Source organism: Myodes glareolus, chromosome 14 (assembly GCF_982192425.1).
Source record: "Myodes glareolus chromosome 14, mMyoGla1.1, whole genome shotgun sequence".
NCBI classification, from domain to species: domain Eukaryota; kingdom Metazoa; phylum Chordata; class Mammalia; order Rodentia; family Cricetidae; genus Myodes; species Myodes glareolus.
This window is the reverse complement of record NC_142039.1, coordinates 14,259,597-14,286,301: the sequence shown is the minus strand read 5'-3', so window position 1 is coordinate 14,286,301 and position 26,705 is coordinate 14,259,597. Positions and strand designations below refer to the sequence as shown.

The following is a 26,705-nucleotide window of genomic DNA, read 5'->3' as shown; positions in this document are numbered from 1 at the left end:
CTGTTTACAAGCGCTCTCAACTCTCTGGGAAAGAGGGGCTGCAGGAATGCAGAAAGCAGCTATTGTTATTCAACAACGCCTTTACTGCAAATTCCCTGTGCCTGTCTCCAAAATCGGGGAAGGGTGGTTACATCAGCGTGTTTAATTCATATGATATAATACCCACCTGCAATAAACTACTCATGGTATTAGGCTCTGTCTCGTTTCCTGTATGTGTAGTCTAACTTAGTGAGGAAAAGTCAGACCCAGATTCTGTCAGCATTGCGAGTTGTTTTAAAAGGTATCTGACTTACTGCTCATTTTGACTCTCTGACAAGGGGAGATCACCTCAGAGTGAGATCAGGTCCCTACTTTGCTATTGAACAACTCAAGGGCAAGCTATGTAAACTCTCTGCTGGCTAATGACAGTTACAATCTGCCCGCTACCTCCTATGCCACGGAGTGAGTCAGGGTTAGGGACCAAATCGCCTGCTCTCATTTACTTCTCCATGAGCTTGCAAGAGCTTTTAGAGGAAGGGGTTGTAAGAAAGGAGGGGCACATGAAAGGCGTGGACCATGTGCTCTCACACTGATTAGACCCTGCACAATCAACAGTTGATCCCTTTGTAATCAAACACAGCAAAACAGTGAGATTTACTACCCGTCCTTTTATTTGAACACATCATGTTTTAAATAGTGTATGTTTCAGAACTGGATAGTCTTGTAAATGCAAAGCCTTAATATTCAGAATGTGTGGAATGTGGGAAAATTGATGTTCCTCTGAGAATCTCAATCTCACATTAGCAGACTCTTTTGCATTTAATTTTGTCCGCTGTTTATATTAAAGAAGAGAGGTTTCTTTTGACATGGAAGATTTTAAAATGCATATAGGCAAAGTCCTTCTGAGTATCCCATTTTTCATCTTTTTAGTTTGGGTGGGTAAAACTCTTTGCTCAGACACTGAGGTTTCAAGGGATCCACAGCAGTTCCAGGTGCCGTGATCTTTTTGCGTGTCTGATGCTGGCACAGGGGAAGGAAGAAGTGATGTTCCAGGAAGAAGTGTTGTTCCAGGAAGAAGTGATGTTCTAGGAAGAAGATGTAGGAGGAGGGCCACTTGTTAGTGCCCAGCCACTTAGCCCCTAAATAATCATATAGAAACCATATTAATTAAATCATTGTTTGGCCCATTAGCTTTAGCTTCTTATTGGCTAACTCTTACATTAATTTAACCCATTTCTATAAATCTGTATATCACCATGTGGCTGTGGTTTACCGTGTAGTTCCCAGCATCTATCTCCAGCGGCTCCATGGCCTCTCTCTGACTCTCCCCTTCTCTTTTCCAGCATTCAGCCTTGCTTTTCCTGCCTAGCTCTATTCTCCCCTGCCATAGGTTCAAAGCAGTTCTTTATTCATTACCAAATAAAAGCAACACATAGACAGAAGGACCTCCCACACCAGGAAGAAGTGAAGTTCTAAGTGCATTCAGTTGCAGATGTTGACAACTGCTGATCACCTCTAAGATACACTAACATTTTGGGCAGAATGTACTAAGTTGTCAAACATAATTTCGAATTTAGCTGAAATCACCCAGCATTTGGTATAAAGAAACGTAGGAACTAGGATCCTGTAAAAATTCTCTGTTCTACTTGGTGTGGTGCATTTTTTTTTTCTTACCATGAGAGAACTATGTTTCTTGGGATTCCTTAAATGATGTGTTCCATTACAAACCTTTTCAAAACAATTCAAATTATTCTGTGTTAACTTTAGAACATCTCCCACAGTGACTTTTGCCCTGCCTTGATTTAGACCACAGTGTCCTTGAGGATTGCGTCACATCTTGGTGGCTGAAGATACAAGCATCACATTTGTATTTCAGGGCAGAGATGGAGAACAAACCTTCTGCCAATGGTCCCCGTTAGGACCTGAGGTTCTTCATTCATCACGCCATCGAATTTCATGTAGAAAGCAGGAAATAAAGGGAGAGAAAAAGAAAAAAAAGGAGGATAATTGAACAAGTTTTCCAACTACCTCTGCTATCAATATGAGAAAGAGATTATTTGTGGCAATCTGACAATATCTCCTCATGATGTTCATACCCAATCCCCTTATATGGTAAAGGTAAAGTTTATAGACACAACTTCTACTAGGAATCATTCTGGATTACTTGGGTGGGCCCTGTATGATCATAAGAATCATCATAAGGACAAGACGAAGAAGAAATAAGACACTGAAAATAAGTTAGAGGTGGTTGAGGCAATGCTACCTCCGAGGCGTTAAAGACGTAGGAAGCAGCCATGAGTCGAAACACAAAAGTAGCTTCTAGAAGCTGGAGACAAAAAGGAAATTGATTTTCCGTCAGAGATCCCAAAGGAATACAGGAGACCTACTGACACGTTGACTTTAGCCAAAACCAAAACAGAACCAAGTGATAACCTGATATTGGGCTCTGATATTTAGAACCATATGAAAATGGGTTTGTTAAAACATCAATATTGTTGCAATTAGTTATATCAGAAATAGGAAAGGAATTCCATTCTACAAGTGGCCTGGCCATTGGCGTTTCAAAGTGGGTTCGTGAGCAAGATGTTTCCAGGTAGCTGTGGCAGAGGCTTTGATCTATAGTATGAGATAAGCCTGCCAGCCCATGGTAGGATCCTTCCTGCTTCCTGACCTGCCATGGAAAAAGTAGGAGCTTTCCTTCTTCAAAACTAAAGCCCTCCATTTGTGCTAGACTCAGCCCCCAACACACTGCCCAGATTTATTTATATAAATTCAAAAATGTGCGTATGTCAGACCTCCTTTTAGGATTCCAAATATGATTGATGTGACAGTGGAGCCCTAGAACACAGCTCAGTAGGGAAGAAGAATATTTGATATAAAGACAATGTGTCATGAGTAAACTGTGTGGGAGAACTCGTGTGGAAGGGAGAGCGAGCAGATGCTAAGGAAAAATACCTCAGACAGAAACCAAACTGCCATGAAAAAAGTAGCAGTAAAAAACTCACAAATATTTACAGACTCGTCAAAACCTCTCTTCAATGGCTTCCAACACGTTTAGGTGTGGCTTCTAGAAATGCCTGAGTTCTGATAAACTTCACCGAAATGTACCACCAAATTGCTGAATTAAATTCCACACTGGCCCCTGAAAGCTTATAATGGCTTTTCTTCAATAACGGTAGTAACCAGAAGAAGGTCAACATTGTCCAAACAGGAGAGTAAAAGCTACCAAGTGGGGAGAGTCTAGTCACCATCAATGTTTTTTGAATGTTTTTTGCCTGTAACCTAACACTAGGGAGGCTGCGGCGAGAGGCTCACAAGTGTGGCAGGCTGGACTATGAGGAAAAGTCAACACGGTTACTGAGCCTTTGCCCTCTGTCTACAAATGAGTTTCATAACCTGCCAGTCTCAGTTTCTCACCGTGGAATGAGCACAGCAAGGCTTCTACTCAGAGCGCATTCTCGGGGCACTTGGGTAAATGGTAATCAGTCTGTAAGGCTAGCACAGAGGCTAGTAAATGCTCTGAGCAGAAGGCCTCAGACGATAACAATAATTCAGTTAGATAACAATGAGATAAGCCAGGTAGGTAAGAGCTGAGGCAGGTGTTTAAGGTCACTAGGGAGGAGTCATTGTTCTGCTACGAATTTGAAACGTTCCCCACAGGGTCACATCCCCAGCCGCTGACACAGTCTAGAGGATGTTGTGGATTCCTTAGGATTTGAGGTCTACTCAGAGAAATGGGCAAGCAGGACTAGGTCTTGAGGCCTACAGCCAGGACCCAAGTCTATGTTTTTCTGCTATCTGGTCAGTACTGTGTAATTAGCACCTTCCATACCTATAAACTATGACAGACTCTAACCCCATACTTCCCCCAATCATGAACCAGAATCTTTCTTACTGCCCTTGAGTTCCTTTTATTGGATAGAACACCTGTCACCACAATGTAACAGCAACCAAGACAGTCACCATCTTCTGTCATGGCTGCATTTTTTTTTTTTTTGAGAAAGGCCTTCTTAGACTGTAAAACTGTCCAGAGGCCGAGAGAAATTTTTTATTTCCTTGGGGATGAGAGGCAGTGAAAGAATTCATAATTTTAAGCTTTATTAAGTAAAAGCTAAGAAAAGGGAAGATGGACATTTATAGTAAGAACGCAAGTCAAAATCTAGTCAAACTGTGGGAACGTTCAGGACTTCTCAGCCTGCTGAAGAGGTACAGCTACTGCACACAGGACTTTTAAAATATGGCATCAAAAAAGACCTGGGTGAAGACTTTCCCAGTTCCAGCACAGCAGATGAAAAGCTAGAATTGCCATTTCAGTGTCTGACTGTAGGAGACAGACTAAACACAAAAGTCATGGTTCGCCTTTGAAAACATTTGTCAAAGAACTCCCCTACTGCCTACTGTGCTTTAATTCCCAAGTTTCATCATCCTGAGGTTAAAATGAGGCCTTATTGTCCCTGGCCTTATTTCCAGCTGTGAAACGCTGGACTGGCTTTCCTTCTTCCAGTCTCCACTTCCCGGGCTTAGTTGGCAGAGCCTTGGAGGATCTGTTCTGTGCATCCTTTCAAGGAGCAACAGGCTGCTCCAGCTCTCCTCATCCTCCGCTCGGAGCTTTTTGGAGCTTTTTGGACTGAGTCCTCGCTCCCGCTCCAGTTGCAGGATCTTGTCAAGGAGAATCTGAGCCCTCGGCATCCGTTGTTCCGAGTGTCTAATCCCACCAGCCTGGGGCGGCATTGCTTCTGGCTGCTGTGTGACGCTTTGGGGAATTGATCTTGCTCCCGAAGTGAAAGCTTGATGGCAACCGAAGTGGCTTATGGGAAGGGGGCGCTGCAGCCATGGTGGGCGAACACTGCCCCGTGGCGGACCGCCTGGCTCTTATTATAATGCAAGCTACTCTGCATTTCCAATGACTCTGGGGACCTTGTAAGAAAATAGCTCATTTGGTTTACTCCACGAGCTTCCCTTTTCTAGGCTTCAAGGTCATTTGGCTGGGAGAATGCAAGTGACAAACAATATCTCGGATTTAAGATGAAGCCAGCTGTCCAATGCTGAGCTATTTACTGAAGTAAATTTAATATGCCAGCTTCTCTCCTTCTGGAAGAGTGAACCGTTCCCAGGAGACTACTCAGTCCCGATGGCAAACAAACGTTTCCTGGGCCTGACCCACGTGTCTTCGGTGTTTACTCAGGCAAGTGCGATTGTCAGTGACATTTTCTATCCATGCAAGTGACTAGTACTTAGGGGCTCAGCGCAAACACAGCCAGCCAATGGGAGAAGAGCAAAAAGGCTTGCTGAGGCCACGATGGTGGACTTTCTGGTTTCTGTTAGTGTTTGGAATTCAGTGACAAGTTAACAATTAACATTTGTCTATTCGGTTAAGTGGGGCATGCTAGAGGGAAGAATAGTCGTTGCTTGTCCAAGCACTCAATGGATCTATGACCACTTTAAATCCTGAGAGGAGAAATGTACTTCTCACGAGCTGTTTCTTGTTCTGAAAGTCGCTCTTGAAACAAAAACAAACAAAACAAAGAACAACAACAACAAAAAACTTCATTACTAACAGTTTAGGCTTGGGATGGTCTTCATGTCCTCAGTGTAGGAATGTGTCCAAGAACCAGTGTTCTTAACCATTAATTAATTGTTTGAGATCATATCTTTTGTATGTTGCTCAGGCTTCTGTTTCCTAGGTAATTGGGAATAGATACACAGCTACTGTCATTAATTTACAACTAACTGCTTTATAATTTCTTAAAAAACTAGTACTGAGGAATTTGAGGACAAGGATGAAAGCCTAAACACTACTGTGTTATGATTTACTGCACCAGTGACCCTGGCAGGTTACAGTGCTAGTGTGGGGGACCGCGGTGGATATGGGGCAGACAGATACAGCATGCAGGCCACTCAGAGAGAGTTTGCGTATAGAGAGTTTATTTAGTGGGTATTGAGAGGTATAATGGTAGGGGGGTAAGGAGAGAAAGAGAGAGAAATAGAAGGACAAAGAGAGATAGAGAGAAGGAAGAGGAGAGAGAAAAAGGGAAGGGGGAGAGAGACAGAAAGCTGCCTCTTCAGGAGGGTGGGGGACACGGGGCTGGGGCGGTGGAGGGGGGGGAGAGAGAGAGAGAGAGAGAGAAGGGGAGAGAGCAGAGATCAGGAAGCGAGAGATTGGGAGTGGGCGGAGCTTGTCTCTTAAAAGAAGGGACAGGATACCCAGGCGACAGGGCATATCAGCCTAAAGTCATAACACACTGTTTAGTTGTTTAAGGCACTGTATGTTAACTTAAAAGGTAAGGACTCCCAGCCTCAGCTAACCTGGACTGACTAAACATGGAAGAGACTGGCGATGCTTCCGTATTTTAAAGAGAGATGGTAAGAAGCACACGTAATTGTTCTCTTAGGATCTCCCAGAATTTCCCTTAGGCTTTAGCTGCATTCTTTCCCTTTTCAGGTACACATCAGCAGTTCAGATAAGAGAATAATGTGTAAGGATTTTTCTCCCTATATAGGGAAGACATATTCTAAAAGAAAATTTCTTTTAGTCATAATGAATGCTAAGTAAATCTTAAGCATGCTTCCCACATTGGTTATTTAAGTAAAAGTTCATTTCCTGGAAAAGTTGAAAATATTGCTGAAAGGAACTGCTGGCTAGAGATATGTTTGCTCTTCGGGTGTCCCCATTGTTTATTGCGGTGGCTGGTCTCTCCATAACGCTACACTATGTGAGGACATGATTGGATGAGTGAATGAACCTCTTGATTAATAAGTTGATGGCCCTGCAATTAATTTGATATGATTCATAGTCGAAAGGCCGTTTGAATTTTATTGAGTCATCCGATTGCAAATTTGGAACAGGTTAGGTGTTGGTTAGAACCTGGCATCGAATAAGTTCTTGAATCTGTAATTTCTAAGATGCAACGTTTGGATAAAAAAAAAAACTCTACAATTTATTTAAGTCCTGAAGATCATTAATCTTCCATTGTGAGACTTGTAGGTGCTTATTAATGTTCAGCAAGTCTGTGTTATTTGAGTCTCACCCTTTACAGGGGCTTGGTGGGGGGCGGGGCGTGGAGGACAGGGTAGGGGAGAAGCTGCTTGCAAATTGTTTCCTGTCCACTAGGGGGCAGATGTTTCCATATCTGGGATTAAGAATGAGTAGAGACAGAATGGTGTCCATGAGCAACAATTATGGTAGAGGAATGCAAGTTATGTAACACTTCACACTTGAACAAATACTTCACAAGGAGAACACGGTGACCTTATTTGTCAGGTAGCAGAAACTGGCATAGTCAGAGCACAGAAATTCAACAAAACCGTGTTCTAAGATGCCAGCATCTGTCTGTGCTTTGAGCATGTCTGTGTATGAGATAACAGAATTGCTGAATGCTGTGCACTCTGAGATGGTGGGAAACTTAGGGATTAGTTTCAGCCAATGTGCAGGATATGAGGAGCAACTACCTCACCCATCTGTGGTCTGCAAACAGGGTGAGACTCTCGGAAAGAGCCAGGCTGGAGGTGCCCTTCAGAGAGACAGCTTTCTTAATCGCTCAGAGGGGAATTTTTAAAAATCAAAGAAGAAAACATCTTGAAAAAATTGGCTGCTGGTGGGACTGTCTCCTCTAAGTTGACATCATCAATCAACCACCAGTGTAGGAGAACTGTCAAATTCTGGCAGCCCGAGAGATAAGAGAAATAGTCAGGCGCTTGAAAAATGGCGAGTGGTTTGGCGCACAGCTGGAACCCCGCTTGGCGGTTATTTGGGGGAGAAAAAAACGTGGTGGGAAAAGGGAAGAAAAAGTTGGGCATTTGTTCAAAACCTCAATTAGAATGCATCTGATTCATAATTTTATTTATTGTCAGGATAACTTTCTGCCCTGCCCTGCACATGGTGCCTGGCTACCGCCTTATCCGTTTTTCGCCTGTTATTTGTGCTTGGGTTTGGTGTTTCTCAATGTATTCTTCCTCACAGTAACTGTTGACAGGTCCAGCCCTGTAACCATCTGGCTCCTGAAGTAATGAGACCAAATGAAATGGAGCTTGAAGAAATTAACATTCTTTCCTTAATCTATTAATAACTGAAAAGTGTTGATTTTAGTGACAGCTAGATACTTTATTATGAAGCATATTGGTTAATTAAGAGCATCATAATGAAGGTTATAGGAATGCATATCCCTCCAGAAACACACATATTTTTAATAAGCATAATGTGATTCTTCTCACGGGCTCAAAAAAAAAAAAGTCAGTGAAAATGTTATGCACAAAGAAAGTCTCAACAAAAAATAAACACGTAATTTTGTATGTATGTACCCCACTACTGTTGTTTTGTTAAGTGTGTCTGTGTATTCCAAATACAGCTGTTGGATTCCAATGGAATTCGCAGATAATTGCAGGTTTTCCAATGTCACCCCCTCTCTGTCCAGCAATCCTCTCCCGTCTCCTTACTGCCAGCAGATGCTTGTGAGTCTTAGGCACCTTATGGGTGGCAGAGAGGAAGGGAATCGTCCACTTTGCCAAAATTAAAAATGCGCAGACTTTGGTATTTAGATCCTAGATAATGATGTTTCCGTGCTCATCTCAGATATTTGCAAACATTTTCCATTTGCCTGTGAGACTTTGGTAAAAACTCTAGCTGAGCGCAGACCTGGCGTGAATTATAGATGTATTCTGCACCTTGGCTCACCTTTCCCTCCTATGGAGCTTGCAGAGGTTCTGGGTAGCAATTGTGGCCATGTTGCTAGGCAGTGTAGATGCGCCCTTCCCGCCAGTAGGTGCGGGATTTACTCCAGACCTTATATTTGGCATCTTCTTTTATAGCTAACACACACGCATACTTCACATCCTAACCCGTACTCCATTAAAAACAAAAACAAAGCTACAAGCGACTGCCCTCGATGAGACTGTTGAGAACCGTGTCTGTGCACACTTGCACAGCGCACACATCATGGTCCTTCTCTGCGTTCTTTCCACCACATTACCACCATCTTAGTCTGGCTAGCCAGGAGCTCCCCAGGGCATAGCTAACTCATCCTTCTGGCTCTTTCTTTCTCTCACAAGACATGCATATATAATTCAGGCAAAAACTGGCTCCTGACACTCGGAGGTATGCTTCTCTGCTTTTGTTCACAATTATCCCATTTGGTCTTCAAAGCTGAAAAATGAGTGAGCGAGGAGAGAGGAGTGGTCTTCAGTGTAAACACTGCCTTTCTGAGCAGAAGGAATGCATTTTGGTTTTCTGTTCTCTTTGCTATTTTGACCTCCGTTTTAGTTCTTTCCTATTATACTTCCTGCCGCTCTCTCTCTGTATTTTCCATTCTTTGTACTGCTGATGCCAGACGTGTGTCAGCACCTTGTGACACTGTACCCTCACCACTAACTCAGGGGGGACATACGGAAGTCACCTTCTCACTCTGTGATAAGGCCTTCGGTGTATCTCTGCCAACCAAATGTTTATTTGGAGAACTAAGTTTGTTTTCCAAAATACAGTTAAATAGAATTGTTAAGTAAAGCGGGGCCTGTTTAGCTTAGGGTAACGACCTAGAATTACCATATGGGGCTCTGCATTTTAGATGACCATGCCTAGAACTGGCCAGTCTGCCAGCCCTGCTCTACTGCAGTCACAGTACTTTTTCCCAAGCCGAAAATAGAAAACATTCAATACCATAGTATGTACTTGGGGCTAGGAGGCTTATGTGACAAAATCAAGAACTCTGGTCCCTGGCTCAAGATCATTTTTCTGCAATTTCCTCCAAATTCAGACACTCCCTTATAGCGGCAGGAGAGGCTTTCCTAGACTCAGAAAGTAAACAAAACCTACAGGCCTCACCTCTTAAGAAAATGAAACACAAACTTCACACAGTTGCAACAGTAGGAACAAGTGCTGGAAATAGGAATCTCTCCTCCCGAACTGTTCACAGAGATCAAGGGAATACAGCTTTCTTCAGTGGCCATCCATGCTTGGGTAGGCTCTTTGGTCACACAGCTACCTCTGAGTCTCCCATGCTATGTCAGTCACTCCAACAAGCTCCCAGTTCACTAAGCTGAGTGGGTGTGGAATTGTTTCTTTGGCCTGCCATGAGAGCCCTATCTGGCATGGACAGACATTAGCTCACATCTTCATTGGGAAGGTCATACAACTGTCATTCTCAGTACATGTTGCATAATCCATTGATCCTAGTAGATAACTGCAACTTCATATGGTACATTGCATGTGTTATTAGACATGAAACATACTATGCACAATATAGTACTGATTGCATGTGCTATATATCGTATGTATGGTTGAAAAAATAGTGTGAAATTCTTTCAAAAGATTGGGGACAAGGAAAAGAAAGAAAGAAAATAACTGTTGGAAGAAATAATCTCTCCAAATCAGGACCGTCTAAATCAATGCCAATGAGTGGACTTGAGGGCATGACCTAAAGTGCCTTTGTCTTCATCTCCACGGTGCTCTGCTAGCCCATCCTTGACCATATTAAACACATCCAGCCCCGCACATCAACACCTGTTGATGGGAAGGTATGAAAAATGAACAGAAGGCTCAGACCCAACATGACTCCAGAGTCTCGTGGGCTAGTTAGAGTTCGTCCAAGTTTTTCACCTTTCCTTCCCATCACCATCAGAAAATATTTACTTGAGACTCTGTTGGATCTCCTGTCTCTGGGATGTCCTCCTTGCTCCTATCAAACGCCGTCCTTTCTCCTGCTACCCATCTATTTGGACACTTCTACAGCTTGAACCTGCAGTGCATCCTCCCAGCCACTATCTTCGTCTTCCTAAGCTCCGTGTGCTTTTCAGTGGAGGGTATGAGCCATTTGGCTTAATATTGAACAATGTAAATTATCTTGTCTGGAAGAAAGAGTCAGATAGCATTCCTAATGTTTTGAGTCTATTTCCTGACTTAAAATCATTACCTTACAGTTCGCTTAGATCTTTAGGAATCGAAGAGACAGCAGGGAGCAGAACACTGTGCTGTGATTGGCAGATGACATGGATCAGATAATCAGCGAGCAACGTATTCGCGTGAATGTTTTTTCTCATTGCCAGGTAAAGTGGAAGTGTTGGGTTATTCTATCTTGTTTCAGGTGAAATGATATGGATGAAGTCTGCTAATGTTAGGCTTAAATGTGGAGTGTTTCATGATACAAAAGGAGTATAACGGTGACTAGAGGCTACAAACCATTCCTGGGGATACAGTTCAGTGGTAAAGTAAGCACATGCAAGGTTCTGGTTCAACCCCCAGTACCACAAAACAAAACAATAATTTAAAAAATTCTGTCTTAACTTTTCTTCCGCCACTGTGATAAAATACTCCAACAAAAACAATTTAATGGAGAAAGGCTTTTGTCTGGCTCTGAGTCCAAGGATATGGTCCATCATGGCAGAGATGTCAAGACTATGGGAGCATGAAGCAGCTGCTCACATCATATTGGTAACCAGGAAGCAGGGGGTGATGGATGTCTGCTCTCCTTCTCCATTTACATAACCCAGGATCCCAGGCAGGGAGTGGTGGGGCCCACAGTGGGAAGGGGGTTGTCACAGTTCAATCAACCCAATCAAGATGGTCCCCTATAAAAATGCCCAAAGTCCTGTCTCTCAGATAATTCTCGAATCTGTCAAATTGACAACACTAACCGTGTTGCCAAATTCAGGCTAACAAGTTTTAAAATTACATATTTAAAACCAAACTCATGACTGGGATAGAAAAACATTCTGAGAATTAGAACAGTGTTCTTTAAACATGTGAAGTCCAACCAAATCTGTCTTAACCGCCTAAATACAGAGCTTAAGACTCAGATAAGCTCATGCTTGTAGGGTGCGCAAAGTAGACGGTCTAGAGCTCACATTCCACTTTTACATTCATAAGGAGATAAAGAGTAACACTGGAAATGTAAATTTGGGAGCAGAAAGAAAAATGCAGCTTTAGAAGCGAACTAATTTTCTCAAGGGCTAGAATGTTTTTGTATTGTTCTCTTTTTATAAAATGGTGGATAAATTCAACGATAAATTCGGTGATTTGAATTATGAGGAAAACCAACAAAATTAAGAAATGTATTTAAATGACAGACTATCGCTTTGAAGTACTTATTATGAATTGGATAATTTGAATAAGTATTGTTCAGGTGGAAGCCTGGCTTTGTTCATCTTAATGATTTTCTACAGATCATGAGTAAAATAAACAAAAGACATTTTTTTCTTTCAGTTAGGAAATCGCTGCTCCCTGGGTCTTGTGCTCTGAATTTACTTGGTGTGTCTTGGTGTTGTAAAGTTAACCCTTTGGTTCAATTATTTTAGTTTCAGATGCATAAAGCAGCATTTCCCTCCCCCAAAAACATTTGTGTCTTAATGCATTTAAAAGTCTTAGTATGTATTTAAACACTTATTTCATTTTCCAAACGAAGAACAGTGTCTTCTATTTTATGCTATTGTGTTAGCTACTTGTTTTTGCTATGATAGAGTGTAATAACAATAGCGTCTTAAGGGAGGGGGGCTAATTTCGGCTCCTGGTTCTGGCATAGAGTCCTCATGGTAGGAGCTCAGGGCAGCTGGCCACACCCACAGTCAAGAAGCTCTCCTCGAATGTTGCGACTGACCCAGCTTTCCACCTTTTAGAGTGGCCCTGCCTTCTTCAATTGATCAAATCAAGATAATTCTTCACAGGCACCCCCAGGAGCATATCCCCTGGAGGATTCTAGAGCAGTGGTTCTCAACCTCCTTTTAATACAGTTCCTCGAGTGTTGTTGACCCCCAACCATAAATTTTTTTTGTTGTTACCCCGCAGCTGCAATTTTACTGTTGTTATAGATCGTAATGTAAATGTCTGATACGCAGGATATCTAATAGGTGACCTCCTCGAAAAGGTCATTTGATTCACAAAGGGGTCATGAGAAGTGCTGCTCGAGTCCATATCAGGTTAATAAGCAACACTAAGCATTAGATCTAGTCATACTAGTCAGCACTAATCAGAAATGCCAAACACCTTAACCTAAGGCAAGTGCTTAATTACAGGAATAATAACACAGTAGGTTCACAGAGCCATGGAGAAGCTCAGCAGCAGAAGTCGCGGTGATTATCAAGAGCAGGGACAGGGTGATAAGCAGGTAAGTGGCAGGAATCTGGGCAACCAGGCGAGTATGGTCTCCAGTGTGGAGCTGAGGAGGAGTCTGTGGGAACTGTGGCCTCCAGATGTTATGGGATTGTGTAGTTGCTGGATGTGCAATGGAGGAAAATGAAAACAGCTTTGCACCGTTCTCCTGCTTTGCTTATAGCATACCAAATGCAAAGCAATGACTACAGTCTACCCCACCTCCCCTCCCAGCTCCAGGTGAAGTCACGTTCTGTTACTGCCTCCCCAAGGGATGCAGGAGGAAGAAGATTCCGGAAATTCTATCGGTTTATACAACATACATTTGACTGCATGTAGTTTACTGGACATTGCATTAAGGTATGAGATGCATACAGTGTCCAATACAGATATCCCATACCTGTGCTCAGGACGAGGCTCACTTTATCTCAAAAGACAGACAAGAAGGCACTTTCAATGGGGTAAGGTGACATTTCATAATATTAGACTGAATGCCTTATACAAAGTTTAAAATGCAAAAATAAATAAAAACAAGTCTTTAAAAACAGCCTCTATTTGTTAGAAAAAAATAATTTTCATCTCTTTTTAAATTTCTATTTTTCTTAGTATACTTCAAAATTCTATGTAAGGAAAAAACACAAAAGGATTTAAAAATGCACAGAGTTCTGAATAACTAGTCTGATTTCATTCGCTGAATTAAAGAATTCATAAATTTTTCTGCTTTCAGGCTAACCTTTGCTGAATCACATTCTCAGAACATATGTTCTTCAAGTAAATGTGAACCCATTTTGTGGAAAGAATAATGTCTTTTTTGGGGGTCTGAAAGCCTTTTCATTGGTATCCAAGAAAAACAGACTGAGAGCCATAGAGAAAAACTGCATCAGAATCTGCTCTATTTGCCAGATGTGTGATTTTCAAGGCTCCCCCTTCTCATAATGACCTCCAGGGAGAGACATAGCCTTTGAGAGAGAAGCCGAAGAGAAAGATCAGCTTGAATGATAATGAGGTTTGTAACGGCAGACCTTTACTTTTCCAGACAAATGGGATAGACGGCTTTTTGAGTCAGTTTACAGCAGCCATTAGCTCGGATAGGAGTTACAGGTGCATCTTGAGGAGACTGTACTCCCATGGAATAGGTAGCAAAGGTCTCTCTCTCTCTCTCTCTCTCTCTCTCTCTCTCTCTCTCTCTCTCTCTGAGCTTTATTATTATCACAAAAGGCTCATTCATACAATGCTAATGGAGGTAATCATGTGCTTCAGAGGATGATTTTCATGGGAAGGGCTCCACACAGCTACTCCCTTACTCATGTACAGAAAGAGCTGTCCTTTCTCACTGTGCCTCCTGTAGGTCAGCTCCTTTGTGGACCTTGCCCTTTCTCCTTCCCTCTTCATCTGCACCACGTCTTGCTCAAAATCGTTGAGCTTCCCATGGAACACAGTTCCCAGTTAGTCTCACTGCTGCTCCTGGACTTGCTAGAGACAGCGCATTCCTTTGGAGCCCTGTGCTGAACTGTGTGGATTAGTGTTCCTATAAAACCTACCCCACATGGAAACCTTGAAAGCAGACTCACCTCCTGGATTTTGCCTTTCTTTCTGCCGTCCTTCCTTCCTTCCTTTCTTCCTTCCTTCCTTCCTTCCTTCCTTCCTTCCTTCTTTCCTTTTTCTTTCTTTCATCCTCCCTCCGTTCCTCCCTCCCTTCCCCCCTCCCTCCCTCCCTCCCTCCCTCCCTCCCTTCCTTCCTTCCTTCTTTTTTTATAACTTGAACTAAGTGCCAAGGAATCTCAAGTATTACATGTTTCAGGGATTGGGGAGTTTGTTGCCACTATTTGTCAAAATGCAGAAATTAGTTTGGGACTATTTCCAAATTACTGTTAGACTCAAAACAACATCCCTCCAGGGGCCTGAAAGGAAAATTCAAAGCTTTCAAGTCTTACATAATGAAGTCTAGGAACCATGGAAGAAGTGAACACAGTGACATATTTCCATATATAGAGAAGTTTATACCTTTTATAATTGCCTTACCAATTTTTTTTTCCTTCAGAGTGTGGTGCGGGAGAATTGCCTATAATCTGTCAATCATATTTTAATAAATGCTGATTGGCCAGGCAGGAAGTATAGGCGGGAAAACCAGACAGGAAGTAGAGGTGATGCAATGAGAACAGGAGAATTCTGGGAAGCAGGAAGCTTCCTCCGCCATTCCTGCCCAGATCACCAAAGAAGCAACATGTGAACTGACAGCTAAAAAAGGTACCAAGCCATATGGCTAACATAGATCAGAATAATGGGTTAATATAAGCTATAAGAGTTAACAAGAAGCCAGAGCTAATGGGTCAATCAGTTTAAAATCTTGTGGAGTCCTGTGTGTGATTTTCTTTGGGGCTTGCCGTCTGTGGGGTGCTGGACAGGAAAGATACCCCAACAAGCCGGCCCTCAAGTATGAGAATAACAAAAGGGAATGAACCAGAGAGACAGCAGAGGAGTTGTCAGAGCTCTTGGGTAGGAGCACCAGAGCATCTGTGATTAAGAAGAACTCACGGGTAGGATAGGAGCACCAGAGCATCTTTTGTTAAGAAGAGCTCATGGGTAGGAGCACCAGAGCTTCTGTGGTAAGAAGAAAAGCAAATCCGTGATCCTGCAAAGAGGTTGCCTGTGAGACAAAGGGCTCTCTTAACTGCTTTGAGCAACTTTTCTTTTTTTTTAATTTTAAGTTGCCTTATATGTTTATAAAATTTTTAATGAATTTATTTAATGTGTGTGTGTATGTGTGTGTCTGTGCGTGTGCACGCTCACCCATGCAGAGATCAGAGAACCATAGCAGTCAGTTCTTGTCTTCAGCCATGTGAGTCCTGGGTTTAACCTCTGCCTCACCTTTGACAGCAGGCACAATTATGTACTATACTGTCTCACCAGTCTCAGCCTTCCTTATATATTCCAGTGTGTTCTCCCCAAGGGCATGAAAGGGGCTTGGCAATGGAGAGCTTTTGATTTGGTGACATTACCTGAGAATTCATTCCACAGCCTTGACTTGCATATTATATTGCCTGTATTCATGTGCATCTGTACACATTCTCCTACTGCATTTGATAGGAAGAGGGGAGTTGCGTTCTCTTCTGTGCTCTTTTATGAACCCTGACAGTGCCACTCTTACTGGGGCCTCAGGGGACTAGATACATTCGATTCTCTACCTTTCGCTGGCATAAAATCAGGAGGGGTGTGTTGGTTTGAAAGAAAATAGCCCCCAAAGGGAGAGGCACTATTAGGAGGCGTGGCCTTGTTGGAAGAAGTGTGTCACTGTCGGGAGAGCTTTGAGGTCTCTCTCAAGTTTCCCGCAGTGTGTTTGGCAGTTGACCCTGTTACCTGCAAAATGTAGCAGTCTCAGCTCCAGCACCACATCTGACTACACAACACCATGCTCCCTGCCGTGATAATAATGGATGGAACCTCTGAAAACCTCTGAAACTTTAAGAGAGCCACCCCAAATAAACATTTTCTTCATAAGACTTGCTGTGGTCATGTTGTCTCTTCACAACAATGAAAACCCTAAGACAAGGGGCTTCACTTTGTCAACAGAATACTTTCTTTCCTAGCTAGTCTTTTCGTATCAGTACTTCTCACATTGAGGCTTTGGTAGTCTTATCTCCATGGAGATGAAGACCTGGCTATTTAATACCCTTTTAAAATAATCTTAGTTAAGATCCCTGATTATACGGAGTTAGCTTTCTTTTTTCATATACAAATAAACTTGTCATTTTCTATATAATAACTTATTTCTAACTATCTTTTTCATTCTGTTGATTCCCTATCTCCATTTGCAGCCCAGAAACCTAGTCAAAACCTTTGCTTCAGAATGGATCAGAAAGGACTGAAGAAGAGGGACCCTTAGAATCTATTGTAAGGAGTTCTGGGGGTTTTTCTTTTGTTGTTGCTTGGAGTGGTTGCTTTGTCTTTTGGTTGTGAACTTATCCTTTAATGATAGAGCCATCTCTCCAGTTCTAGAAAGAGTTCTGAGAGCCCTTGTTAGGGATGTAGGCCCAAGATGAAAACTACCTTGCTGCAATCATAAACTGCAGCTTATTAAGTCTGGCTATGGTGCTGTTGTGTATAAAAGTCCAATAAAGCATACACTTTCCCACTTACCGTAGCTTCTCCATGCCTTGCTTCCTTACTCTTCTATTCTTCACAGATAAATATTATAATTGACTACATCATTCTCTAGGTTTGGCATCTATAGTAACTTGTCCTCAACTTGTGAACCCCCATGTCTGTTTTCCCTGAGTCATACATATCATCCATTCATTACCCTTCTTTGACATTCTTTGCTTAATTTTCATAGCAAAATGCTACAACTTGGAAAGTTTGACAGCTGACATTTATTTTCTTTTGGTTCTCATGATGAGAAGTCGATGTTCAAGATGCCTTCATGATGTGGGATTCCCCTCTGTATGCTGTGAATATCATTGGTTAATAAAGGAACTGCTTTGGCCTATAGCAGAGCTATAAGGGAACAGAGCTAGGTGGGGAAAACTAACCTGAATGCTGGGAGAAAGAAGGGCAGAGTAAGAGAGTTGTCATGGAGCTGCTGCTGGAGACAGATGTACTGAAACTTTGCTGGTAGGCCATGACCTCATGGTGATGCACAGATTAATGGAGATGGGTTAAATTAAGGTGTAAGAATTAGCAAATAAGAAGCTAGAGCGAATGGGCCAAACAGTGATTTAAATAATACAGTTTCTGTGTGATTATTTCAGGACTAAGTGGCCGAGAACTAGCAAGCGGCCTCCCTACTACACCTTCAAACACAGGATCTTGTGAATACTGACTTTTTGGCATGTGAACCTATCTTCATGCTGTGTCTTCACAAGGCCTTTAGTCCATGTTCACATGGGAAGAAAGAATCCACTGGCGTCTCCTCCTTTTCTTATAAGGGCCGATTTTTATCAGATATGGATGTTACACTTACAATCTCATTAGCTACATTCCTGAAGGCCCCATATCCGAGTAAAGTCACATTGGAGTTTAGGGTTATAATATAAGAATTTTATAGGGATGTATTTGGCTCTGTGTACAGCTGATAGTCTATTCTCCATGTTACTGTCCAGGTCATGGATGGGTGTATCACAAATGAAGACTCTTGCTTGGATAATGTTGCTCAAAGAGTATCCTAAAACTATTAACAGGGAGGTGGACAATGACAAATGCTAATAGATGAAACCATATGGAAGACTGATCTGAATGCATCTCTTCACTTACTCTCTGGTTGACCTCTAGGCCGGGTTGAGGATTGCTGGGTGGGATCACACCCCCCTTTCTCTACCATGGGCAGACAGTACCTTTGCCCCTTGAGTTTTCTTTGGCAATGGGGTACTAACAGACACAGCGCAAGGCAAGATTCTCAAATATGTGGACAGAGGGAGTGGTTTCTACACTTTGGTAGTTGCTGTGAGAAAAGTATGTTCTTCTAAAGAGAATAAGAGAGAGGTAAGTGAGACCTTTGTGTTGAATTCCAGAGCCAAGTACAGTCAAATCCAGACTTGAGCAATCAAAACCTAACTGATTTATATACTCATGATGATTAAATAAATGATAATAATATGCTACTAAGTTTGTTTTTAGATTTTTTTTAGATTTTTTTTTAGATTTTTTTTAGTTATTTTTTTTAGATTGTGAATAAAAATTCTAATAAAAATAAACCTAAATATATTATATAAATTTAAGTTCATATATGGGAGATGAAGAGACTGTCATTTGATACAGAGGTAAAAGAGATATTGCATATAGGAGGCTGATAACATAGCATTCTATGCTATATATTGGCATAATTATGATGAAACTGTTATGTTCATTAATGTAGGAAATATAGAACAGGCAAAATGTTACTTTGTGACTGGGCAAGATGATTTTGAGACAAAAATCTTGGGTTTGGAGAAGTTTCTTAACAAAAGCAGCTAACTAAGCATACTGATAAATTACAAAAAGCTCCTTATATTGTTTTGTGAAGCTACTTACCTCTAAAACTGCTTTGGTAGGACAGTATATTCATTCTTTGTGTGTATCTTTGGATATATCAACTCAAATACAAAAATATTGTGCAGGATGTGATCTCTTCCATAATAGGTTCCACATGCTTACAATTTTTCTCAAAAATTTATATGCTCTAAAACCAAACAAAAGATGAAGTGAAGAGATAATATTTTAGACCACATAACACTTTACAAACAGGAAATTCATATATTTCTGTTGCATTTGTTCACATGTATTTGTCTATAACCAAATATCAGGAATATACTTGATGGGAAGAGAGGAATTATCTTCTACTTTTGCTTTGCTTTCACCGTTGAACCCTTCTTGGGCCTTCAGGAGATTGAGGACATATTTTTATTGTCTACTCTCTGCTGGCATAAAGTCAGAAGGGATTTTCACTGTCTTCTAGAATAATTTCTTTCCTTGCTGGTAGTTTCAGAGTGCTGCTTGTCATACTGAGCTTTGGTATTGCACATCGGTAGTGCCCTTTGAAATAGTCAGGAAGTCTATTCTAAACTCTACTTCCACTTTCTCGGAGAAGATCCCCTCAAGCTGTGGATTCTTTGTCTTGGTGTCAGAGTAGATACTTTGAAAAATAATAACAATAAGTTTTCACAAATTTTGAAGCTGAATAGTCATTCTGGGAAGAACAAAAAAACTACTAACAAGGAGTTGGGACTTTAAGTTCTTGCTCTTAGACTGGCTTTCATAATCAATTGGCTCCCATCCCAGGAAAGCAAAGGGATGTATCTATGAGTGTGGGCACCAGCACTGTGTAGTGCCTGAAACGTGTATGTTGGTGATGTTTACTCAGAGAAAGTTCAACAGAGAAGAAGTTGATCCTAGAAGTAGGAGAGTGGAATAAACTAGATAAACTGTGCCCCACTTTTATGCGTGATTTTTATGTCCATATGTATCAGTTAAAAGTAAGTGCAATCAGACTTTTAAAAGAGGAAATAGTGCAGAAACTAAAAATCATAAAAATTAACACTAGACCCCTTCAAAATTGTAAAACTATTTAACAGATGGTATATGAGAACTTAGAAGAGAAAAACAATCATTACTGGGGTCAGAAAGTTTGCTTATGGAAATCATTTCTGCTTTTAAAAAACACTGTGTTTCATAAAAGCGACCAAATGTTGTTAGAAGCATGTGATTTTGTTAGGCACTGGGGGAGAAAACATCACCCCTTGAACTACGACATGACTTCTTTTTTTATGCCAATTTCAAATATGCTTAAATGTCAAATAAATGTGCATTCCGAAGTAGGGAAAACAGGATGTTACTGTTTCTTTTCTAGATGCCTTCTGCTGAGGGGTGACCAAAGGGGAGCGTGGAAGACTGAAGTTGGAAATCTCTCCTTCCTGTTTGTGCTTCTCATCCACTGGCAGACCATTCCCGAAGGTAGCGTGTAAAGCATTCAGCAAACTTTAAGTTGGTACTCTTTGCAGACTCATACACATCTAGTCTATTTTCAAAACAATTTTGCAAATTGTATACAGATGAAAAAACCATGGAAGCTTTTTAATAAAGAAATTGCATTTATAAATGAAAACACTGCTTCTAACGTGCAAAATTCATGTTTCCAGAATCCCTGTGCTTACAAAGACAGAAGTACCAGCCAGGTGACACAATTTCAAAGGTCTAAATAGGGTTCCATTTGGCTTTACCTTTAAACTAAGTGTTTTTAGTTGTTTGAGGTCTTTTTTATCTTCTAACCCTAGAAGTGGGGTCTTTTTTTATCTTCTAACCCTAGAAGTGGTAGTTGATTCCACAACTACTATTCCTTCCCACTATTCTGTAACACCAAGTTACAGATGGGATGTTTGAGTTTCCATTATCCAGCACTGAGTTTACTATAATCTACATTAAATAAAATTAACTGTTAGAATAATTGATAATTGATTCTCTGTATTAGAAATCCTTTGGCCTGAAATATATGTATGCAGGTATAAAAGAGATTAAAGTGGGAGAAAGAATTGGTTATATTTTTTGAAGCTGGATAATGAGGAGGGAGTTTTTTATGCTGAACAGAAAAACAGGAAAAACATTTTTTTTCAAAAAGCATTTTCTGAGCTGGAGAGATGGAAGAATGAATCTATAGCGCCTGTTCTGCAAGCATAGGGATGGACATGGGATTCCCAGCACACAGACAAGTCAGGTACAGCAGTTGCTTCTGTTAGCCCAGTGATGGGGGAGGGATGGGGATGGGGATAGCTCATTGGCTGCCAGCTTAGCTCCAGGTTTAGTGAGAGACTTCAACTCAAAAATAAGATGGGCAATTGTAGGAGACACACAATTTTTAGCTCTGGTCCTTACATGAATGCACACACCATACAGATAACACACACACACACACACACACACACACACACACACACACACACACACACACTGTTTTCTGGTCTTTAGTTAGGTGATGTCTGAATAAACCTGAAGTAACCATTTGTGAGCTACCACTAGACTGTAATTATATACAAATATCTGTTACAAAGGAGGCAGTTGGGGAAATCATGACAAATATTGTGTGTGTGGCTCTTTCAGTATCATCTACAGTCAGTGAATAGAAAGTCAACTAGAAAATGCTCTCACTCCAAACTTCAGGGGGGAGCCTGTTTCGGTTCACCTTGAAACATGAAAAATAAAATAGTAAGCTATGTAAAAGACAGAAACAAGTACTTAAAAGGGGGTGGGGAGAACGAGAACTGGAAAATGTACATAAACCCGTAAGTCTAAGAAATGAAGAATTTTACAAAACAGATAACAATTGTTATTATTGAGAAAACACAAAATAAATTTTAAGAAGTAATTTGTAATTTACTTCTATAAGAGAGTAGCTTAGATATCCTAAAAGCTAAATGTATATGGAAAAATCCAGGAATCAGATTTAGTGACAGGTTTTGATGCCACATTAGATACAGACAAGAAGAGTGGTGACCTGCAAGATGAGTTAGTGAAAATAACCCAACGGGCCGTGCACCAGGAGCGAGAAATGGAATGCCAAAAAGGCCACCTTTGAAACACAGATGGAAAACTATTGCTTAAAATGGTCTGGAGTAAGAAGTCTGCAGGTTAATCTGTGGGTACGTGAGATGGCTTACCTGAATGGTGGGGCTGGTGTAGACCACGGGAGTTCACTCAGATATTCTCACATAGTGTCTGTGGATGGAGTCTGGATTCTGTACTCACCACTTAGCATTTGGCAGCTGCTTTTCACGCAGCTCCACGCACGTGTTAGTGTAAGAAACTCCAGAAGTTCCTACTCAAGAATATATCTCTGGAGGACAAGAATATGTCCTACCAGACTCTGTCTCTTCTGGACTTCAGAATGTATGGAAAAGTAGGCCATATTCATAGATCACCAATTATTTATGGTGTGAGATTCATTCCTCTTCAAGTGTCTTTCTGTGCAATGTAATCATAGTGAAATGCCCAACTGAGTGTACATAGTCACTGACAAGCATATGTGTATGTACGTATTTGTAATTGTGTGTGTATATCAATTTAAAAAATCATAGATAAAATGTTAAATTTAAGAAGAAATAAATGTTCTCTTCTGTTTGGTAAACAAGAAGAGTGTTGTAATGAGAGGGCCCGTTTGTTCTTCCTGACTGCACAGCTAGCTTATACCTGAAATAACTACACATAAACTGTATTAATTAAAACACTGCTCAGCCATTAGCTCTAACTTCTTATTGGCTAACTCTTATATATTAGTTTAACCCATCTCCATTAATCTGTGTATTGCCACATGACAGTGGCTTACCGGAGATTCTAACTGGTGTCCATCTCAGGCAGAGGATCCATGGCTTCTCTGACTTTGCCCTTCTGGCTATATTTAGTAAAGGAATATTACAATGTAAGAATAAATGAGTAATTTCAGCAAGTGGAATTGAAGCATCCGGACAAATGTGAGAAAATTTCATCATAGTCTCTCCTGAAATAATTTAACAATTTTTCAGTTAAAACTTTAGAGGTTAAAAGAAAAAAATTATTAAAAGCTTATCAAAACAACCTGATGGGCCTGTGATAAAGGAGGATGTCTTAAATAAGATTCACAAGAGCATTTACTCCACAGAAGAAATGGGATGAATTTTATTTTATTCACCTTAAGACCTGGAGGACTAGGATATAGGTCAGAGGAAAACACCTGAATATCATGCTTGTGGGTTTAGGCTTAATCCCTAGTAAGAACAAAAAACAAGCAACAAAAAAGAAAATTTATTTGAGTGAGGTAACTGAGACCCAGAAAGACAATTAACATATGTACTCGCTTGTAAGTGGTTTTTAGGCATAAAGCAAAGAAAATCAGCCTACAAATCACAATCCCAAAGAACCTAGACAACAATGAGAACCCTAACAGAGACATACATGGATCTAATCTATATGGGATGTACAAAAAGACAAGATCTCCTGAGTAAATTGGGAGCATGGGGACCACACGAGAGTGTTGGAGGGGAGGGGAGAGGCAAGGAGGAGAGCAGATAAAAATATATAGCTCAATAAAATCAATAAAAAATTAATAAAAGGTAAACAGGGGTAGATATGAAAAAATTTCTTTGAAAGATATTATTAAAAGCCTGAAACAGATATCACCTGATGAATATAATGTGTACAGTGATTGACTCCATTAAAAAGAACTCATTGACAGAATACACAAATAATTCATATGCTCTATAAATGAAAGTTCTTAAAATGAACTTTATGCCTATACTTAATGTATGTTAACACATGAATGACTAATAAACACATTAAAGACACTAAGTTTAAGTGTTATCAAAGAGATGCCAATGAAATCATAAGGGAACATTACTATACAGCTCAGAAGAAGGCGTTTCAAGAGATTGCCAAGTGGTAGAAATTGAATGGAGAGACTGGAGCGATGGTTCAATAATAATGATTTCCATGCAAGTAGAGCACTCGAGTTTTATCCTTAGAACCCACGTGAAAAATCCAGGCAAAGTAGTACACACCTCTAATCACAGCTCCGGGGAAGTGGAGACTGGTGGGTCCTTGGACTTCAGTGGCTATCTATATGGAATCAGGGAGCTCCATGTTCATTGAGAGACCCAGTTTTGAAAGAGAAGGAGAAATAAGTAGAGCAAGACTGGTCAACAGGCATGAACACTCATGTTTACATACATTTGTGCATATATAAAAAACAAACAAAAAAATCTATAGAACAACCAGAATCTTGTACATTATAGTGGAAGCATAAATGTTAATATGTACTCTCTGGGAAAATATTAGGCAATGCATATATGTACGAACACATAAGCAATGCACTAAACATTTCTGCTTCTAATTGTGCACCCAACAACAGTGAATATATCAAAAGTCAGCCAAAAATTCAGTATAGCATTGTTTTTACGTCTCCCAAACTAGACACAGCTCACATATCCATTATTGGTAGATTAGCTAAATAAATTAAAATATATTTACACAACGAAGTACTATATGTATATGAAAGCTCAGGGTTACCTGCAATCACATGAATAAAACATTTAAACATGGCAGAGACACACACTAGAGTGAGCATTACATGATCATTTTCCCATTAAAAACAAAAGTACGGAGTGTAGCATGTAGAGGCAGAAGTCAGTAGAGTGATTTCCTTTGAGGTCACAATGTTTGGACAGGAATTCAGGGGGCTTGGCGCGGTACTGGCAGTGCCCTGCCTTCATTTATATAGAGGGTACATTACATTTTCTATAGTTTTATTCAGCTGCCGGCTTAACATTTACACACTTTGTCTACAGTAAGAACACATGGGCACAGTCCTTCTTCAAGCTCTAAAAGCTAACTCAATTTGAGGTTTCTTTCATTTTGTAATGCATACGTTAAAGCAATTTTAACTTCAGAAAAATCAAAAGATTTTGCAGGAAATAAATGAAGCACTTCAGCTGTTAGCACTAATTACATTGTCACAATAACATTTTAGCACCCCGGATACTGATTTAAGCAAAAGAGAAGTGTTTGTGTGTGTCTATTTAGAGCTTGCTGTGTGTGTCTGTTTGCTAATGTTAGATAGCAGCTATCTGTGTGACATTTACAAATACAGAGTTAAAGACCTCCCCCCACCCACCAAAAGAAAAACACAGTTAAAGGGGTTTTGATTTTCCACTTCAGAGGAACCATAAATTGAGACTAGAAGACAAGACATCACATACTAAAATAAGGATCAAATTAAGAATGGAAGATGAGACGCCCCATACTAAAATAAGGATCACAGTCATGTGTGCCTCTTCCCTTCCCTTGCACATACTCACATCCTTCCGGTGTAAATGCCACTACAGACACCATGGAACGAAGCTGGCATAGCTGTCTTGGACTACAAGCAACTAGTATAGTACATTTTGTTGGCAGCAGAAGATAGAGTGGAGTTTTCCCATTACAATCTACTGTCATTGTTACTTTATTTTAAGGCATATATTTCTTTGAGAATAATGAAATTGCCTCAGAGGAAAAAAAATTGCAGCCATTACGAAGCTCTTTCTAGCTTCATAGTAAGTAGTCTTTAGATATTTTTGTTCATTTCCTTAACTTATTGTGACAATCAATGTTCTTTTGACATATCTGTAGGTAGCCATCAAAAATTCATCAGGATTTCCTAATTGTGGAAACTGATACTTGTTATAATATTATCATTTAAAAGTAAAATTAGTATGGCATTCCTTCTTTTACATATGACTATGAATATATATATATATGTATATATATATATATATATGAATGAATGAACAACAGGTAAATGAAAAGACAGCAATCATCAGGAAATGCAGAGTTGAGAAAAAACCCAGTTGGACATCGTTTTTTATATGTAATTAAAAAAAGAAAACAAAGAGTGGTTAGGTGGTAGAAAAATTGAAACTCTTCTGATCTGTTTATGGGAGGGACTTGAGATAGCGCTGTGCAATGAAGTGCTGGAGCCCCTTGAAGAACTGAAAATAAAGGTTCTATGTGATATCACAATCCCCGTTTAGATGTTCATTCAAAATGTTTGAAATCAGGATATAAAGATTTTAACCATTTCCTTGTCTATTATAGAATTATTCATAGAGGACATGGTATGCATGCAAATTTATGAAGATAATATAGTTCATGCATAAAATAAAATATTATTTGGTTTTAAAGGAAAAGGGAATTCTATCATGTGCCACACCATTGATAAACCATGATGACCTTGTCCCTAGTGAGATGAGCCAGTCACAGAATGACATCCAACTATATAATTCCAAGTATAAGAAGAATCTGAAATAGGTTTCTAGAAGAGGTAAGAGTAGAGGTGATCGGGAAAACGGGTGATTGGATATAATAGTTGCTGATTACTGTGCATAAAGTTTCTTTCTTGCTGCTTCGATAAAACACTTTGACCAAAAGCAACTTAAGGGAGGAATGGGTTTGTTCCAACCTACACTTCATGGTCACAGTCCATCATTGAGGGAAGCCGGGGCAGGAACTCAAGCAGGAACTTGAAGCTAGGACCATGGAGGGATTGCTTCTTGTTATCTCACTTGCGAGCTCATGGTCATCTAGCTTTCCCACATAGCCTACGACCATCTGCTTAGGGAATGGTGCTGCCCACATAGCCTACGACCATCTGCTTAGGGAATGGTCCTGCCCATAGTGTACC

General features: G+C 40.5%; 2 long non-coding RNA genes across 3 annotated transcripts in view; one reads left to right on the top strand and one right to left on the bottom strand.

Annotated features, from left to right (window-relative positions):
- Positions 1-627: 627 nt before the first annotated feature.
- LOC146891924 (uncharacterized) lies at positions 628-1,905 on the bottom strand. Its single transcript, XR_015004944.2, has 2 exons — positions 1,654-1,905; positions 628-1,118 (listed from the first exon to the last, which is right to left on the bottom strand). It is a non-coding gene; the product is annotated as an uncharacterized LOC146891924 (long non-coding RNA).
- A 2,728-nt stretch (positions 1,906-4,633) lies between these two features.
- LOC146891923 (uncharacterized) overlaps positions 4,634-26,705 on the top strand; it is a 47,399-nt gene continuing 25,327 nt past the window's right edge. Inside the window, exons 1-3 of one of the 2 annotated variants that reach the window (XR_015004942.2) lie at positions 4,634-5,164; positions 10,888-11,013; positions 20,373-20,476. This is a non-coding gene — a long non-coding RNA (uncharacterized LOC146891923). Of the gene's footprint in view, positions 5,165-10,887; positions 11,014-20,372; positions 20,628-26,705 lie in introns of those variants that run through there. The other variant, XR_015004943.2, reaches the window with a different exon arrangement.